Here is a 20,839-nt window from a genome sequence, read left to right on the forward strand (position 1 = left end):
CTAGCGCAAATGACCTTCGTAAAATAGATAGTAGTAGTAGTAATATTAGTGTATGGAGTAGCTCTTGTACATAAGATGTTTTGACTTTGTTTTTTGATAGTTCCAAGACATAGGAGGGCTCTAGAGTTGGTTGTGTTTTAGTAGACCTACGACAAAGAAAACACCTGATCTCAAGCCACTTGGAATTTGAGTGCACTAACAACACAACGGAATATGAAGCACTCATCCTGTGCTTACAAAAGTCCATTGACCTCAATGTTAGGGTTCTTAAAGTAATAGGTGACTCAGATATAGTCATAAAACAAGTACGCAATACTATACACTATGTGTCACCTAATTTGAAAAGTTGTTAACAAGAGTTATGGCATTTAATTTCTCAATTCCAAGATTTTAACATCATATCTATTCCTAGAATGTGTAACACAATTGTGGATGCATTAGCAAATGGTGTTGCTCAATTATCGCTGCTTAGGGAAAAAAATTATGTTACAATTCTTTACAAACAATTTGTTCATGATAATATCACTCATTTACATGTCTTTAATTATCACCAATAGATATTGCATTTCATGGAAAATGCTGATGTATTAAAAATGCAGTTATTGATAAACACGAGCATGAAAAATCATTGTAAGATGCAAATTGTGCAAACAAAGAGAACCCCATTCTGAAGGGCGTGGTATCATTAGAAAATATGTATGACTTGCAGAATCGCTTCAAAGGGCTAGTCAACGCCAAAACCAAAGTTCAACATTGTCGCATGAACAAATTAATATTGGAATAGGGAAAGATCTAAAGTTTGTTGGTTGAACACCACAAGAGTGGCATGAATTTATCCACTTACTTAATCAGTATTAAGATGTGTTTGCATGGACATGTGATGAGCTGAAAATCTACAACATGTGAATAATCCAGCACGTCATCCCAAAATAGTAAGGGGCCAAAACTCTTCAGAAAAATGTGCAAGGTACATCTAACGCTTGAGCCCTTGATCCTGAAAGCGTTAAGGAAGATGCTGGATGCTTGGATCATATACAAGGTGTGACATTCAACCTAGATATCTAATCTAGTCCCAGTAAGGAATAAATCTAGGGAAATACGCCTATGCGTAGATATTTGAAATCCTAATCATGCTTCAGACAAAGAAAACTACCCTGTGTTGTTTATGGAACAAATATTACAGACAATATTGGGTTCAAAAATTTTCTCTTTGATTGGCGCTTATTTTGTATACAATTAGGTTCTAGCCTTGGAGCTTGACATACTAAAGGTTACCTTTCAGATGAAGTGGGGCATGTTTTCATTCAGAAGAATTCCATTTGGGTTAGTTAATCATGGTGCTACCTTTCAACATGTAATCAACATCACATTTCATGGACTAATCAGGCAAAGCGTGATGGTGTATCCTAATGATATCACGCTTTTTTCAAAAAAGAGATCATACACCTATGCCACTTGAAGAAACTCTTCGAGCGATGTCAAAAGTATGGGATATTTCTTAATCCCAAGAAGAGTGGCTTTGTAGTGACTAAGGGAAACCTCTTCGGCCATATAATAGAAAAACATGGGATTAAAGTCGACCGTGAAAGGGTTAGAGCCATTACGCAGATTCCTTTCCCAGTGAACAAGAAACCCATGTAGTCCTTCCTATGGAAAATCAACTTTCTCCACAAGTTTGTCTCCCATTACACTCAAATTGTCAAAACTATACATGAGATGGTAAAGAAGGACACAATATACAAGTGGGATAAAAGGGAAAAGGATGTGTTTTCCTATATTAAGCAAGCTATCATAGAGGCACCATCCTTATACAACCTATAATTCAAGAAATATTCTTTTCTCTACACTTTTGCTTCTGACACTTCTCTCACCATCGTACTTACGTAGAAATATTATCAAAACAGAAAGCGACCAATATATTTTATGAGTGCTAGCTTACAAGGATCTGAAACTATTTATCCTTCCATTGATAAACAGGTGTATGCAATCCATAAGGTTATAAATCACTTCCAGACCTATCTCTTGAAGAACCATTTAATTATCTTTATTCTGCATCCAGTAGTTAGATCATCGTTTGTCCAACAAGAGCTGGGTTAGAGAAAGGTGAATTTGATGACTAGTCTAGAAGAGTATGACTTAGAATTCAAACTAGTTTAGGCCATCAAGGGCCATGGTATATGTCGGTTAGCAACAGAAGTGGTGAATGCAAAATAAAATGATCCTTCTGATTGGGCACAAGAAATTGAAATGTATAATGTTGAGCGAGCCTCCCCCACTTCTACCTCTAAGTCTTGGTACACGTATGTACGCCAATATATCAAGCATGGAACTTTTCCATCTCACTTATCTGCACAAATGAAGAGGGTGATCATATTAAAATCATTATCTTACCGGTTGGTGCATGGGGTGCTTTTCAGAAAGCACCAAAATGGAGTATTGCTCATATGCTTGGAAGCGCATGATTTAGAGAAAGTGGTGTGTGATCTCCATGATGGACTAGCCAGGGGACACTTCGCGGGTGACACAATGGTGCACAAAGTTATGTGGGTTAATTTTTATCAACCCACATTATTCAAAGATTCTCACGCATATACCCGCCAGTGTATGGTCTGTCAAAAGTGCACCGACCGAGGAAAGAAGTAAGTCGCCACATTCCAGCCTATCGTTGTGGAAGAACCATTTCAAAAATAGGGTCTATATGTGATTGGTGAGATTTTTTTGCACTCGTCAAAGAAACACCATTATATTCTCACTGCCATGGATTACATCATGTGGTGGGAAGAAGCAGTGCCACTCAAGCATGTGAATGATCAAGAAGTCATCAACTTCCTTAAGTAGAATATCATTTCCATGTTTGGCATTTCGACTTCGCTTATTTTTTATAATGCAATGTACTTTTCATCATTAAGATTATATGATTTTGCATTGGAAAATGGAATTGTATTAAAACATTCTGCTAATAATTATCTGCGGGGAAATGGTCTTACTAAGCTTACTAATAAGAACCTCATCTGCATTATCAAGAAGATTGTTTTCTCTAAACAGAGGAACTCGCACTCCACTTTGGTGAATTCCTTATGGGCTGACCGATTCACGCCAAAACCTTATTTGAATATGTATCTTTATGTCCTAGTGTATGGAAAATATGTCATACTTCCCCTAAACATCTATTTTCCTGCTCTTCAACTTTCACAATAATCCTAGGGCAAGTTGTGCTTATTGATTCAGAGTTGGATAAACACTCTTCACAAGTTGCAAGAATAAATAGAAAAGACAAAAGACAAATTTTCAATTCACTAGAGTCATATCAAGAGGTGGCTCAATAATAATTTTGCAGGAAAGAACAAATTCAGTGTGGGTGACCTAGTCTTTAAGTGGGACACAACCTACCAGGACAAAGGTGAACACACTAAGTTTCAATCCCTGTGGAGTGGAATGTTAATTGTGAAAAAAAATCTTCGCCAACACACATATCATCTTCAATATCTAGATGAGAATATTTACTCTCTTCCTATTAATGGCCAAGAATTCAGATAATATTTTCAATGATGATCTGCGGTTGTGCCCTGCCCTATGTACATAGTTTGTTTTCTTTTTTGTTGTTTGTTTGGTCTTTTTTTTCTATAAAAACACATCATATGTGAATGTGTTTTCTAGATTCTTTGTGTGTGGCCATGTTGAAAAGAGTCTTGTGACACTATAACATTTGACTAACCTTCAGTCCTCCTTATTTGTGTTGGTTACATATTTTGGTCAATGATGCTCTAACGGAAAATATGATATGTCCATAAGTCAAGTTTTCTGTAGAACCATGATACTAGTGTCTATTGTGGAAACCTTATGCCTACAATTGGTTCCTTATGTTTCAGTGCGTTCACACTTATCCAATTAATAGAGGAGGAAAAGGGGAAAAACCCAAATGAGAAGCTTCTCTGAAGGAAAAACCTCTTCTACTCTCAATAATTTGGGATCCCTCTTCTACCCATAAAATGAATAAGTGCCTATGCATAGTCCTATAGAAATATATAAATAAAAGTGGAAGAAGAGAAGGCTTTTTGCGTAGAGAGTTGAAGAAAGAAAATATATTGGGTACTCTCCAGGCTTAACGGTAGTGGAGAAATGTCTGTGTTCTTGAAGTGACTCCGTCGGGGTATTTTCTATGACTTCTGTTAGCATAGCAACACTAGAGAGGGGACCCAAATTCACAACCTATATTACCCAAATTCAGTGTGGGTGACCTAGTCTTTAAGAGGGGACCCAAGCTCGCAAACTATATTACCCTTTCCAATTCGAAACATTGCAATTTGGTTGATATTATGTTTTTGTTCAAACGATATAGCACAGAGTGGACCATGTCTACTCACGGGGTAAGTGGGGAAGCCAAAGTAATCTGTAAGATGAATCAATACTCCATGAAGAACTAAGACCATGCACAAAAGAACCAACAAAGACAGAGAAGTTAGAATTCTTCTAGTGTGTCGCTAAGTGTTGTCACTGCTACAACACCCTCCAAAATTTTGGCCTACACCCAAATTTTAGAGCCTACCTTGATCTTGCATATTGTCGTTGCAAACATTGAGACTCATTGCATGTGTTTTCTCTAAGTGTTTTTCTCCCATTTGTAAGAAAATCAAAGTGTCGTCTTTTCACATGTTAAGTATCGCACGATGTATATAAACTTGTTTTGGTGGTTTCAAGGGGTTATACTTTTATAAATGAGTTTTTATTACTATGTAAACATTCATCGCACTCATTTCAAAAATTTTAAGCACTGTTGCACAAGTGTTGTCATGGTCATTGCAAAGTGTATCTTTCGTGTTGTACTTGTCATCATAAATTTGTCACTATGAGGGAAGTTTTTTTTCATGTGTTCTGGATTATCTATGTTGTGTCATCAAGTGTTCTAAGTGTGTGATCACATTCAAGTCTTATCACTATTCACATCAGCTTCATCGATCCCACACTTAGACAAATTCAGAAAGTCTCCTGACTAAGAAACTTAGCCTCATTTGACCCTCCTCAACTGTGCATTATGTAGTCTCATCCCTCAAGCTACAACCATGCCTCTTGGTACTGTGCAATGTTTTTTTTCTTCCTCCCAAGATTGTGCACTACACAATCATAGTGCTCACATTCAACCTCTGACCCCAAAAACTATGCAATTTCTCTGTTATGAAACCAGATCAAGAAAAAGATAGAAAAGATAGATCAACGCCTTAAAATTCAGCCTCTTCGAGGGGGAAACCTCCTTTACATTACATAAATGAACAATTCTTGGATAATTCAAATGACAGAACCCCCTTTATATATATAGGAGTCTAAGGGGTCACAATATAACCAAAGCCAACCTAACAATAATAATATACACACAAAAATAATAATAGAGGGATTCTATGGGGCACAGTAATAACAATATGGGGGCAATAGGGGCACAACAATATTAATAAGGGGCATAACTACAGTAGTAATGGGGTAATCACTAGTATTATAGGTACCCAACATGCCCCTCGCCTTCAAAAAAGTGTTGTCCTCAACGCTTGAGTAGTTCTGGATACTTCTGCATAAAATTCTCATCCTCCCATGTGGAGTCTTCAGCAGATAAGTTCTTCCACTTGATAAGATACTCTGAAATTGATCGATTTCGTAGCTGCCGAGTTCTTGTTTGTATGACTGCTTTCGGTTCCAATATAATTTTTCCTTCCTCGTCAAGTTCTGGCAATATTGTTTGAACTGGGAGCTTGTCGCCTATAACCTTCTTTAAACATGAAACATGGAAAACTGGGTGCAATCGAGAAGCTGCAGGAAGCTCCAATTTGTATGCCATAGTGCCAATCCTTTGCAACACCTTGTATGGACCATAATACTTTGGTGATAATTTATTATCCTTCTTAGCTTGCTTGAGGGACATTTGCTTATATGGTTGTAGCCGTAGGAATACCCAATCACCTACATCAAAACTTCTTTCACTGCGATGTTGATCTGCCTGTTGTTTCATTCTATTCTGTGCCAAGACGAGGTTATCCTTTAAGAGTTGGAGAACTTGTTGTTGATGTTCGATGTGATGTTCCACTACCTGAACCTTAGAATTTTCTCTTAAATATGATGTGATGGATGGTGGTTGATACCCATAAAGTGCCATAAATGGGGTCATTTTTGTTGCTGTATGGAAGGAAGTGTTATACCACCATTTAGCCAGAGGCAACCATTTGACCCATTGTGTCTGTTTATCAGATACAAAGTAACGAAGATATCCTTCCAAACATTTGTTTACTATCTCAGTTTTCCCATCAGATTGAGGATGATAAGATGAGCTATGAGCTAACTGAGTACCAAGACAACAAAATAATTCTGTCCAAAAATTTCCAATGAAAATGGGATCTCTGTCACTTACAATAATCTTTGGGTTTCCATGTAGCTTTTGAATTGTTTCCATAAATGCAGTAGAAACTGTATTGGCTTTAAATGGATGTGATAATGCACAAAAGTGTGCATACTTGGTAAGTCTGTCAACTACCACCATGATGACACTTTTTCCCTCAGACTTGGGTAAACCTGTGATAAAATCCATTGAAACCTCCTCCCAACGTTGGCTTGGAATGGATAAAGGTTGTAATAGACCTGGTGTCTTAATTGTTTCCACTTTATTTTGTTGGAAAACCAAACATTCCACCACAAACTTTTGAATATCTGATTTAAGTCCATCCCAAAAAAATTCCTTCTTAACCCTGTGGTAAGTTTTTAGAAATCCTGAGTGCCCTCCTAAGGGAGAAGTTTGCAATTCCATAAGAATATTTTGTTTTAGTTGGGAATTCTTACAGAGGTATAAGCGATCTTTGTACCATAACAAATCATTTTTCCAGCTAAATGTATCAGACGTACTGGAATCTTGTTGTAGCTTTCGAATAAGTGCCCACACTTCTTCGTCATTCGTCCATTCCTCCCTTGCTTCGTTTATCCAATCTGGTTGGATAATAGAAATGGCGCACAACAATGCTTCCACATCCTAATCCTTTCTTGAGAGTGCATCTGCCACCACATTTTGCTTCCCTTTTTTGTAGATGATTTCAAAGTCATAACCCAACATCTTTGTGACCCACTTTTGTTGCTCTTCAGAGGATAATCTTTGTTCTAAAAAGTATTTAAGGCTATCATGATCCGTTTTTACCTTGAAGTGTCTTCCCATTAGGTAGGGTCGCCATTTCTTAAGTGCATGGAGTATTGCCAACATTTCCTTCTCATAAATAGCTCTGCTTAAAAACTTTCCCTTGATTGGACGACTTTCAAAAGCAATGGGTCTTTCATCTTGCATTAGAACAGCACCAATTCCATTTCCTGAAGCATCACATTCCACAATAAAGGTTTTTGTGAAGTCCGGTGCTTGGCACATTACCTCTTTAAGATGTTCAAAGGCCTTTGTTGCTTCCGGAATCCATGAAAATGCATCTTTCTTCAATAATGTTGTTAGAGGTGCTGCTATTCTCCCATAATTCTTAACAAGCTTGCGATAATACCCTGTCAACCCAAGAAATCCTCGCAGATGCTTTATGGATGTGGGGATTTTCCATTCCTTAATGGCTTTAATTTTGCTAGGGTCTACCTTAACTCCTTCATGAGATACAATATGACCCAAATTGGATTCTCCAAGGAAGAATTATGTGAAATCTCCCACAGTGACTTGATTATAAACTAGTTCAGTAGAGCGAACTTGTACGACATGCCACGAGTCACTATTTCGACGTTTGGATCTGAAATATGCATAAAAGAAACTACAGTCTGTCCTATTTATGTACCTTCTTACGAAATTTAAATCCGATCTCCAGAGAGAAAGTTATGACGATTTTCCCCAGGTCACCTGTTTTGAATGTAATTCAGGAGTCTGCAAAAAGACCAACTTCCTCAGATCATATCTCTGCAAATATCACGTGAAAAGCTCTAAAATTTGGACCCAAGGTTCAACGTGATTTCTTCTCAAATCGGTTTTTTTTGCAACTTCTGAAACATCACAGAGAAAAAGTTATAGCGAAAATGCCATGATGACCTGTTTGGAGCAGCGAAACCCTAGAATCCAAAGCTCTGATACCAAATGTTATGAAACCATATCAAGAAAAAGATAGAAAAGATAGATCAACGCCTTAAAATTCAACCTCTTCGAGGGGGCAACCTCCTTTACATTACATAAATGAACAATTCTTGGATAATTCAAATGACAAAACCCCCTTTATATATATAGGAGTCTAAGGGGTCACAATATAACCAAAGCCGACCTAACAATAATAATATACGCACAAAAATAATAATAGAGGGATTCTATGGGGCACAGTAATAACAATATGGGGGCAATAGGGGCACAACAATATTAATAAGGGGTATAACTACAGTAGTAATGGGGTAATCACTAGTATTATAGGGACCCAACATTCTCCCTCCTTCCTAGTCAGTATTGCGCACTATACAATCACAAGGCTCAAGCCACAGCCCTGAGCCCTTGAAATGCACAACTACAAAGTCACCTAGCCTCCTCTACCTTCCAAAATTGTGTAGTGGAAAAATTAGTTCTTAAGCCCTCAGCTTGGCTCCCTAAGCTCCCCAATTGTGCAATCTTATCGTTGATTCCAACCTGAACTACACATTACATAGTCTTAAGGCTCAATCCTAACCCCTGGTAGCCTAAGTTGTGTAATTGCACAGTCACTGAGCCTCTCCCTCATCCTACCACCCTGTTTCGGCTCAATTAGTTGATTATCGTGCAACATGTTAGACTAGGGGTTTATCAGACTAATCTCATCTTGTCATGAGTGAATTTTATATGCAAGTACTCTATCACACCATGACCAGATGATGTAGAAGGAGATGGAGAAGGGGAAAATGCAATTAGACACCTTTGTAGCTGAATATGCAAGTAGATCAATCAGAAGAAAGCAAAGGGACGATAGTTTGCAACCGCTACTCAAGATCTGATATCATTGAAGACTCATCATCTCTAATCCATATGGAGGTTGAAAAAGGAATGTTCTCAAGAAGAAACAAAATAATAAGCAACAAGAATGACTTGACATTTCCATGTCATCATGTTGTCCATGTCATCTATGCCATGTCATGTCATGTCATGAGTCACCATATGCCGCATCACTTTTGTGGATTATGTAAATTCCTATTCAAAATGTATTATAAAGTGGATGTCCAAAGGACATGTATATAATATGAATAGTTATGTAAAGTAAAAAATTCATAGGAATCCAAATAGTCATGAGGGTAGTCAAAGAGTGAGAAGGGAGGTGAAGCATCACCCCATTGGTTATATATACACCCTCATTATATGAACAAAGGAATTTTCGCCTTGGCTCCTCCTGCAGTTCATCAGAGAGACAAGCTCATTCTTTTGGGGAGAAAGTAGTGGCTCCAATGCTCCATTATTGGAGCTAGTGTTGTTCATTATGTACATGTGTCTTAGGAATTTTGCTTAATATATGAATCTTGATGGCCAACACGTTCTTCATGCATGGATTATGAGTGTTTGTAAGATTGTTCTATGAACGTTTATGATTCATGTTTGTTTTCACCTGTAATAAAGTAGTTGAACTATTTTGGTTATTTTAGTGCTTATCATATTGAGAATGTGTTGTAGTGGTTGCAATGCCTGTCGCATATTTGTGGACTATTCTGCTGGATGTTAGATGGATATTTCCTTTTTGTGTGTGTTTCTACCAGAGTGATACTATTACCTCTCTTAGAAGCTCACTTTCTTTTCCCTCTGAAGTAGAAGAACCTTGACACACCTACAAACGAACACTTGCCACGCACACTTACTTGCTTTTCGAAGGAACACATGTGTTCCTCTCTCTTGCTGATAGTTAGAGCCAAGGAAGATCTTTAATAAGATGGTAACCGTGTTGTATTCTAGATGGGGATCCTATCCCAATCGATGTGAGGTCTAATTGGGACCACATATCATGGAGACCCCTTGAATGTTGGGAGGTCCACCACTATCAACAGATTGGTACTAGGGTGTCTATTGTACTGGTATTCTAGTTTGAGGGGGGAATGTGATATCTCAGGTGAGATGGTTTTTAAAAATATTCTACTTAAATGATTGTTGAGTAATGGTAGTTAAGTTGAAAATAGAAAAAAAAAATAGGGAAATGTAAAAAACAAAAAATTAAAAGACACTAAAATATTAAAAAAAGGGAAAAAGAAAATTAAATTTATGATTATAACTAGTGCAACGATATAAAATAAATGGCTATTAAATGCCCATAAGCATCAATCCATAACAAACATCAAATCACTTATTTCATGATACGTTTGTTAAAATTAAAAAGTTGTAAACACTAAATAAATGATAACTCTATTTAAAATAATAATTATCTATTAAATTGTAAAAAGGAACTAATAATTAAGTTAAACACATATATGTTTAATAAAATATGGAAAAAAATTCTTAATCATGGAAATTTGCCCCTACTTTATCATGAGGATTTTTAATTTGTAAATTGGCTTTGTTACAATATCATGTATCAATACCATAGCTTATCAATATCGCATGCCCCAAAAATTGTAACTCACTTCATAGGACACTAGTTCATATATATATATATATATATATATATATATATATATATATATATAAGGACAAAAAGGGTATAACTACTTTGGAGATAAATCTCAACCTTTCATTTGTGTATACTATTATGAATATTATATTCATAGAATATCTTGTGCAGGTGTAATCCCTACAATCCATCGAATAGCTATTAATAATTAAATTAAAATTATAAAATCCCTATATAAACATGCCTATAAATGTAATTAATGGAAAAAATAAAAATAATATATTGAATAACTAAATATTTACTTATTTAATAATGTAAATTATTATTATTATTATTATTATTATTATTATTGTTATTGTTATTATTAAAATTTGATTTTTGTATTATTTTATTGATGTGAAGTATTAAATTTGTACTATTAAATAAGAGGTGAATGATAACAATCAAATTGAATTGAAAATAAGAAAAATCATATGAAAATAATGAAAAAGTGAAAAAACTAGTTACAATAAAACTTCCAATTAATTAACCAACCACAAAATAAATAAATATATTCCAAAAAATAATTATTAATATAAAATTTTAAGGTAGTGAAGAAAAGAATCTTTCTTACCCTAGTGAGAACATTAAATGACTGGAAAAATTATTCAAAAAAGGGTGATAAACAACCATGTAAATCTTAAGACCTTATGTAATTAGGATCCTTAAGCAACTTTGTATGGTTGATTTGTCATTTGTAATTAAGAGCTTCATCTTATTATTCCCTATTAAGGAAGGACCCTAGCAATTGATTTGCACTTTGAGTGCAATTAGCTTAGCTTTAACTTCACCAAAATGTGATGTTAAATTTTAGAAATAAATAACGTATTTTTATTATAATTAAATAAATTAATTTGTAAACACTCCATTAGACAAAAAAAAAATTGATATCTTATTTCATATTAACGCCATTTGTCCATTTTGTAACAGTGTCACCAATAAACTCTCTGTTATAAGCACTATTCACAACTAACACACATGCTTCCACCAGCAAACCGAAACAAACAACAACCTTATTAATAATCTGCACAACGACCAATAGATTTGTTAGGATTAGAAATTGTGTTTTGTCAATGGTCTGCTGCAAATCATGTTTCTTTATTGGAAGTTACGCATACAATATAAGAAATATATCTTTGGGCAATGCATGGCATCTTCCTACATCCCACAGGCACCCGATTTTCAGCCTTGATTTGTTTTCTTATTTGTAATGGAGTGATGAAAAATTTCTTATAATTAATCGATGTTTTAATCGATCCAATGTTGTAGCGTGGCTTCGAGAAAAAACATTACAGTGGAAATTTTGTGTGATTTATAAAAACTATTGGGTTTGGAAGCTATGTCATCAGAGTTTTAGCATAATGGCGTGGGTGGCATTTACTTAAGGGGAGGAACAAGTGTAACAAGTGTAGGAGAGAGTTGGGAGATTGATGAGATATTTTTTTGGGTCATGCATGAAGAAGTGGAAGGGTGAGAGTAGAGAGGAGGGATAAAATTGGTAATGCGAGATCGTGGACTTGGACAATGGAGTTTGGAGTTGGGAGGGTGTTGGATTGAAAACTTAGACACATAATGGTTATGGTTGGACTTGGGCTCAAAGGGCTAGTGAATTTGTGGAGGTTCCTTGGGCTATTAAGTTAGATAGACTCTCCTAGTTGGTGGGGTGGAATTTTTAGTTAAGTGCTTCCAACAGGAACATCAAAACTAATCCACCATAAACATGTGTTTCCTTATTAATTGTCATTATAAAAATATTTGAATTTCTAGCAGTCACAATAAATATATATATATATATATGTGTGTGTGTGTTAAGTAGCTTCATTTTGATATACAAATTCATGACTCCCTTGAGAAGGGGGCCTTACAAGAGTGAACCAAGTGTTTTTAAAATAAAAATAAAATAATAATAACATAAATAAATATATAGATTCATTCCAATGAATTTATCCATTCACATGTAATGAAAGGACACATTTGAAGTGAATTCAATATACATAATAAAGAGAGCATGGTTTAGATATTCAGAGATCAATAAAACAATTTAATGCTTTTAAATTCATAAGAGCATAGAAAAACATCCACGTGACTCTTACTACTTATTTAAAAGTCTTGGAACCACAAATGATATACTCTCTAAAAAATAACTCTCCATGAGAGTCAAAAAATAAGTTTACACAATTATAAGCTATAAATAAATTATGTGCCTAATATGGGGGAGAAAGTGGGGAACTTCTTCAAAAACAAATAAAGAACACTCATAAAATTCGAGAATGGGGATGAATGGAATGACTTAATGATCCTTCTCAATTTTTCAAGAAGCATGTATATGTATGTCTTTCGAAATATCTGTAATATAACTTCTTAGGAAGTTACATAGGATTAATGACTTCATTAAGGGACCTTTTAAGCCACTCTTCAATGTAATTATTCATCGGAGGGACCATTATATCTTGTTCAAATTTTAGCACAAATATTTTTTCGTTTAGGTCATGTGCATATGACCATGGTTGTTCCATCGTAGCCAATTGGTCCTCGTTGCTATTAACAAGTGCGGCCAACCATTTATTGATTTTAGCTTGCAAATCATGGCTAAGTTTTACAATGTCAACGCCCAATCGCACTTTAATGATATCCAATTCTCGTTTTAATACATATTTAGGGATCAACATTTAATCCTTAACCATTTGTAGGCCATGCAAGTCTTCAACAACTCTAATGGATTTGAGGAAAGAGTTACTCTTACAATCACAAATAATCAAGCACTCTTTGGTACATATTGTAACATCTTTATTCTTATAGGCCAACTTTCCTTGCTCTATTTAATCCTTTTTCCCCTAGAGAGTTTTTAATAGGTTCTTTGGAAATAAGTTAGAGTGTTGGATTTATCGATGAAGGTAGGCAAATTATTATCAACAAATTGTTAATTGTGTTGAAGGTCTTTCTTTAGATATTCAATGAATGAAAGAAATATTTTTAGACAAGTTCCTCAAATGCAGAGAAACCTCCCATGTTTCTTCAATAATTTCCATATGCTTATTTATGTTCATAATGACATATTATATAATGGCAATTAATAACTGAGCTACGTTTCTTACATTTTTGGGTGTGTTGGGTGTACTTATTGTTGATACCTCAGGTGCTTAGATAGATAGAGGGGTTATGAATAGGGATTGGGACTAAGATCTTCTTCAAGTTCATTTATTATTCTTGTCTATATTAATTTTTCTACCTATTTCTAAGTGACATAGTGAATAAATGCATCCCCTATAGTTTGGTGTAATTTAGGAGTCTCATAGGTCCAACTCTTGAAATTTTGACCTCCTACTTCCATGGATTATTAATCTTATTATTTCGTACATGTATCTTCTGAAGTTGCATCTTCTTGGTGGTCCTATCATAGAAATTATTGTGCATGGTCAAATATCAGTCCTCAACTATAATTGAATCTTCAATAGCCATTTTTCAACTATATTTTAGGTCTCGACCATGTAGGTTACCATCCAGTTGGGATGAGTGGCACTATCCACTTCCATATTTGGGGTCCTTCTACATGGTAGGACCCATTATTGTTTGAACTTTATTTTTTAGTGATGTAATAATGTGGGACATTTATAGGGTAACTTGAGGAGGCGGTTCTTCTCGATCACCTCTATCATAACTTTGTTCATTACTCTCTCCTCAAATTGTAGCAACAACCTTTATTATTTGTGTGGGGAGGAACTCTGAAAACCCCATGGAGTTGAAACCTATTGTTGACTAGCAGTGTTAATTCCTCTTCCCTTAGTTCTCCATTTTCTACTAGTGCTTATTTCTATAACTATATCACCATTCAGTGCGGATGTCTCATTCTCTTTGGCTAGACTGGTATGAATTTCTCCTCTTTATTCAGAAATTTTGGAAAACATATTTCCATATTTTACCAATGTCATGTGTCTTGAGAAATTTCCTTTAGGTCCAAATTCTTCAATGGATTCAGCCTCAATAGAATTAAAGGGCTTCAATAGATCAAATAATTAAACAAGGTGAGCATAATTTTTTACAGTGATATCTCCAATAGTAAATTGCAGTTTTATAAGCTATGTCTTCTTCCTTCTCTCAAATACAATTATCCAAGGGTTATAGTGTTTGCAAATCCCATAAAAAGTTATTTTTCCAGAAAAAACATTGGTAGTAAGAGAGGTGTAACTTGATTCCCATGAAATCCAATGAGTTTAGGGTCTTCCTTTTCTTAATGTATACCTTTTCCCTATAAGAACACCTAGGCTTCTGAAGATATTCTCTTGGGCTACTTCCCTATTACTAGATGGTTGAATTCTTTGACAAACATGTCTTGAACTTGGAAAAAATGTAAGGGGACCTTATTCCTACATAGAATATGATAGTGGAATTATATTGGCTCTATGTTAGGATTCACATTATTCTTGTGGGGTAGCCCATGGAATGAATTTTAAGAAACAATGACCATTACCAGGTAAGTTGTTATAAACAATATATGGGTCTTAAATGGATTGACTAAATGAAAGGGAATCTCATTTTAAATCAATTCCACCTAGTCAAATATGACATACTTCTTGAAAGGAAAATAAAGCATGTACAAAATTGACCTGGGCACATTATAAATAGTTTCAAGTCCCATGACCGAGGAAAATTATTAGGATAAGTATCTACAACACTCAACGATTATGGAGATATTTATAAAAGAAGACTAGATGGGACTTATGCAAAATGTGGAATGAAGTCTTTAATGATATTCATTCCACCACCCTCGGAGTCCAAAAAAGCATTGGCTTCACATAAAGTGACTTGCTTAGTAGGTTGTGGCATCTTCAATATCTTCCTGAAAACTTTAGACATTAATGGAATTAGGTTCTTCCTTAAGCCTAGATTAATGTTACTAGTCTATGTGTCAATTTGATAGGCACACCAATTAACTATTCTTTTTAATTTAAAGAATAATAGGATGCGTGCAGTATTTTCCAAACCAATGATCCAAACCTTGTTATTCTACTTCTCATCTAGAGCCAAATTTAGATATCATTGATATGCAACTGACAAGTGGAATTTCTTGATGAGCCAGTGATTTGGAGGTATCCCCAAAAATTGGCTCCTTCTTCCTTTTCATCACCACATTGCTTATTTTTTTGATGTACTTAGGAATATATGATAGATAAATGAAGCTTTAATGGAACTATTGGCTATTAAATTTTCATTTTACGGTAGCATTTAGTAGGATGTTACCTCTTCACATACAACCTTAATTGGGCCATGCAATAATGATAATGGGAAGTTAATAACATACAATGAGTCTTACAAATATGTATTGGCAGGTAATTCACATTGTACAATATCAAGCACCTCTCTTTACCTAAAGGATCATACTTTCTTAAAGGAGATGTCAATTAACCTTGAAAGGAGAAAAAGGATGATTTCCACTATGTATGGAATAAGAGCAGCAAGGTGGATCTTATGTCATATCATGTGTAGAGATTTGATATCTGCGAAAAGTTGTTGATGCGGAAAAATGGATATGCGAAAGGTGGAATTGTGTGGAGTTTGAAATTTTGAAAAATGAATGGATGTGTGGAAGGAGGGATGTGCAGAAGGTTAGGTCATGAATTTATTATACACACACATAAATGGCTAAGTGTTTAAGGGTGTGGTAATGTGTGCAGAAAGGATATGTGCAGGAGGGGAGATGTGCAAAATGTAGGGTTGTTTAAATTGCGTGAATTTGAAAAATGAGGAGGCAATATGTTGTTTCTGCACATGATATTCATAGGAAAAGTTACTAAGTGTACATTCTTTTGTATGGCATATCATATAGATTGACAGTGATGATGCACAAAAAGAAGTAAAAATTTGGCTTCAACTAAGGCATATTGAACCCTTATTGTTACTAAGAAAACCATATTATGACTAGTTTCCTTCTCCACTGAGATATGGAGTCGAAAACCTTTGATAAATACACGATCTGATAAATTATAATACAATCCAAATAAATGATTATGTACTTCTACGATACAGAGAGATGCTAAAAATTCTCGAGCAAAGAAGTCCTTGAGATGTTGGCCAGTGACAAGAAACTTTAACACTTGATCATCTGTTCCCTTCAAAATGTATCAATTTCATCCATTGATTTTCTCTATAATACATGGTCCAATCCATAAATAATCAAACTTGTATACATTGAAGGATTTTCTCTAGATTTGTTCCATAGTAAAATGAGTTTTCCTCTTGAGAAAGTTTTCTCTATGGTCCCTTTGTTAAAATATTTGGTTATAGCTTATTTCCTTTTCTAAATTTTTCTAAGGGATTTTTCTCTCTATTCATCCAACTAAATTAATTGTTCAAGTCTCATCTGGACAGGTGTGAATCCTTCTTTTTCCTATATCTGATTGTTATAACTAAAAAACATTTATATCCATATGTATATGCAATTTTACATCCTTTCCATATACCAAATGGAATGGAGATTGGTTGATACTTCCTTTTAGAGTGACCTTGCTAACCCATAAGGAATTTAATAATTTTGTATGCCAGTTCCATCGATTTTTTTCTGTTATGGTCTTCATAATATTTATCAGAGTCTTGTTTGTTAACTCAACCAAACCATTTCCTAGTAGATAATAGTTAGAACATTGTCCCGTGAGTATTCCTTATATTCCACACAAATTCATAACTTTAGATCCAATGAATATGGATCCATTGCGCATCATAAACTTCTCTTAAAGGCCTAATCTCATGAAGAGTTTTTCTTCTAAAAATTTTATAATATGCTTAGTCTTTTCTTATTTAAATGCCACAACTTTGGGACACTTACTAAAGTTCTATGTTGTGATTATGATGTATGTTCCCATGACCCTCAATTTAGGGCTTATGGTACCAATAAAATCTAAAGCCCATTTAGGAAAAATATATTATATTCCAATTTTCTTAAGGAGCATGGTCAATTAATTTTCCTATCGTGAAAATATTTAGTAGGGTAGGTATTTTCCTATGAAGGCATGAGTATCTCTAAAAAGGTTAGGCCAATAGAATCCAACTCTAAAAATTAGTGTGATGTTATAGTTGGGGTGAAATTTCCTCCAAATACGCATTCATGTGGTTCTATAAAAGTGTTAAGAGTATATGAATGAGGTAAATATCTTAACGAGCCTCCATCATGATTTCTTTTGAATAATATTCCAAAAACCAATACATAAGAATTGGACTTCATTTTAAGTGCCGTCCTTTCCTTGGTTGTCATTCCATTATGGAACTGTTTTGATTTCAAATATAATATCATATCCTTATACCATTCAAATGTCTACAATGATTCATATTAAATTGTTTCATTACAAGATTCAATATTCACTAGTTCAACCCCTCTTATCGATTTACATAGTCCTTAATTTTTTATAGCTTTTAGGGGCTTTATTTCAATGTCATATTCTTGCAACTTTTCCAACCAATTATCCCATCTCCCTTCTATGTCTTGTTGTATTAATATAATTTTGACTGGTGGATATGGTATATAAGCTATCATATGAGATGTTAAAATGTATCTTATAAAATATGTAATGGCTTTTATCAAGGCATAGGATTTCTTTTCTATTAGATAATAATTCAATTCTTTTTCCTGCAACGACTTTTTCATAAAAGAAATGGGATTCTCTTCTTTAACTACTTTCTTTGGGTGAAGACTAAAACTATTGTTTCTTCAGATGCAAGGGTTTATAGGATGAATCCTCTTATGTAATCAAGTCTGATCAGTACTTGAGCAAAGGAAATTGATGATCAAATGTCTCCAAATTCCTTTTGTGTGTCTTCTATCCATTCAAAATTTTCATCTCCTTTGAGTATTTTATTGATGGGCCTAACAATGGAGGCATAATTTGGAGAAAACCCATGACAAAGTTGATTTTTCAAAGGAATTCTTGTACTCCATATGCATTGTCAGTTCCTTCAATTCAACTATGGTGCTTGATACCTTAGTCAAGTAGAAACACCCTTTGTATGTTGCATGTGCCAATGAAATTTATAAAAAACACATCAAAGCATAGTATGATAAGTCCATTTGATCATGCACATTTTTAGAAGGTGATTTGGTTTTCGTCTATGATCTTATGAGTTATTAAGTTAGAACCCCTTTAGCATGGAAACTACATCATCAAACTACTCCAAAAGAGTGAATACGACCTAACAAACTTCAATGGTAATCCTCTTTCCAAGCCATGCACACTCTGGAGCAAACCCATGGAAAAATTGATTTTTGGAAGGAACAATTGTACAACATTATGCAATGTTAGGTCCTTTAATTCATCTATGGCACATGATACCTCAGTCAAGGATAAATACCCTTTGTTCTGTTGGAGTTGGTATTTACATCCCTCCGTCAGAGATCATTTCTCTTATTGCATTTCATTTTTAGGTGTCTCGCTCGATTCACTCAGTTGCATTCCGCTAGGGACATGCCATTATCTGACGGAAGGGTTTCTTCACTCATTTCCCTCATGATTGTACTTGCTGGGTTGGTCAAAATTTATCAAAGTTCATCGAAAGTTGATTTCAGTCATTTACAGTCATAGATGCTATTTTGGTCAAAAAGAGTCTTTTCAGTTTCTAGGTCTAGGGTTTGTCTTCAGAATGTCAAATAATGCCCGCAGGCCATGAGGATGTCTTCAATAAGTTTTTATTTCAAGATTTTCATCATTAATCATATTCAAGGATGTTTCTTCTTCAAAACTCTGTTTTGAAGAAGAAATCGTCAAATTTTAATGTTTGTAATAAATTTGTAATTTTAAAGTTTTCCGCCATGGAGTACTTCAAATGCAGCCTCTGGTCATCCTTTGCCAAAATCCGACGCCACCATCCCTGCAAAAATCAACCAAGAAAACATTATTTCAAGCCAAAAATCAAAAAGGAAATTTGAAAGAACAGAGTTGTATTAAAGGTGAAGAAATGTCAATTTTGAAACATTACAAAGTGGGTCTTTACAAAGAGAAAATCAAAGCCATGTCTTTTGAAGAGATTTCAATGTTTCTCAATGCCATTTGCATTCAAGAGGTCGATTGAAGTCGAAGTTTAGAGGAGAGAGGGAAAAACTTGTAATTCTGAAGCCGAGACTGTGTTTGGAAGTGCGCGCGGCGCATGGGAGGAAGGCGCGGCGCATCCACGAAACGCGGCGCATTGGGCAGAAATTGATTGTGTTAATTTGCTCGAGTGCGGCGCACAGAGGCGACACGGTGCATTGGGTGTGCGCGCGGTGCACACAGCTGCTACTCCAAATTTCTCATTGCCTCCGTCAAATCTCCAATTTTCTTGGCTCCTCTGCCTCATAATGTTGAATATGCTAACTTGGAAGCAAAAGGCTACTATGTTTGATAAGACAGTTATAATCACCACGTTAAATCAGGCATGGACAACCCCAAATTCCATGATTGATCTTTTCTTGGAGAGCTTTCATTTAGTGGATGGAATTAGCTGTTTTTGGATCATTTAATTATAGTGGCTTTGGATCAAAAGGCTTGTGATCGTGCATGTCCATCCATGCTCACTGCTTTGTTCTCAAGACTGATGGAGTTGACTTCGCTAGTGAGAAGATTTTCATGACAGATGATTATTTAAAGATGATGTGGAGGAGAATCGATTTTCGGCGGACTGTGCTTGCAATGGGATATAACTTTGTTTTCACGGATGCAGATTTTCAAATTGCTTGTGACCATTTCACTGGCAGCCCTACAGATTTGAAGAACAGCGCCAATGGGAACTATGTAAAATCAAATAACTGGACAGTAGAATTCTACAGGTATTGGTACATGTCACGAGAATTGCATCCTAGAAAACATGATTAAGATGTGCTAAATAATATCAAATATGAAGATGCTATAAGGGGAGTAGGATTGAAGTTGAGGTCCTTGGACACATCTTATTTTGGTGAATTTGTGAAGATTTCACACAAGGTTTGCACCAGGCATGCAAATCGTTGCTATGAACTGATAAACAAGCTTCAGGATTCGAGGTTAATTCTGGCAGAGTGGAAACATTTTCAGTCCATGACTTTCCAACAGAAGAGATTGCAGACACTGACCTGGAAAATTCGAAGGCACTGTAGGTAGAAGGTGAAATGTTTGAAACGTGACTAGTAAGTTCTGTTGTTGTCTTTGACAACCATGTTGCTGCTACACATTAACGTATTGTCTGAGATGGATTTTATTGAGAATTATGGAGAGCTCATTTCCAATTCTACACAGATGTGCAAGATCTATTAT

The 20,839-nt window shown here is 35.2% G+C and overlaps 1 pseudogene; it reads left to right on the forward strand.

Moving 5' to 3' along the window:
• The first annotated feature begins 19,917 nt into the window (after positions 1 to 19,917).
• LOC149261557 (uncharacterized protein At4g15970 pseudogene) lies at positions 19,918 to 20,686 on the forward strand (annotated as a pseudogene).
• The last annotated feature ends 153 nt before the right edge of the window (positions 20,687 to 20,839 follow it).

The sequence above is a fragment of the Pinus tabuliformis genome, chromosome 6 (assembly GCF_031772625.1).
Source record: "Pinus tabuliformis cultivar Carrire ecotype Pingquan chromosome 6, CPIR1, whole genome shotgun sequence".
Classification (NCBI taxonomy): domain Eukaryota; kingdom Viridiplantae; phylum Streptophyta; class Pinopsida; order Pinales; family Pinaceae; genus Pinus; species Pinus tabuliformis.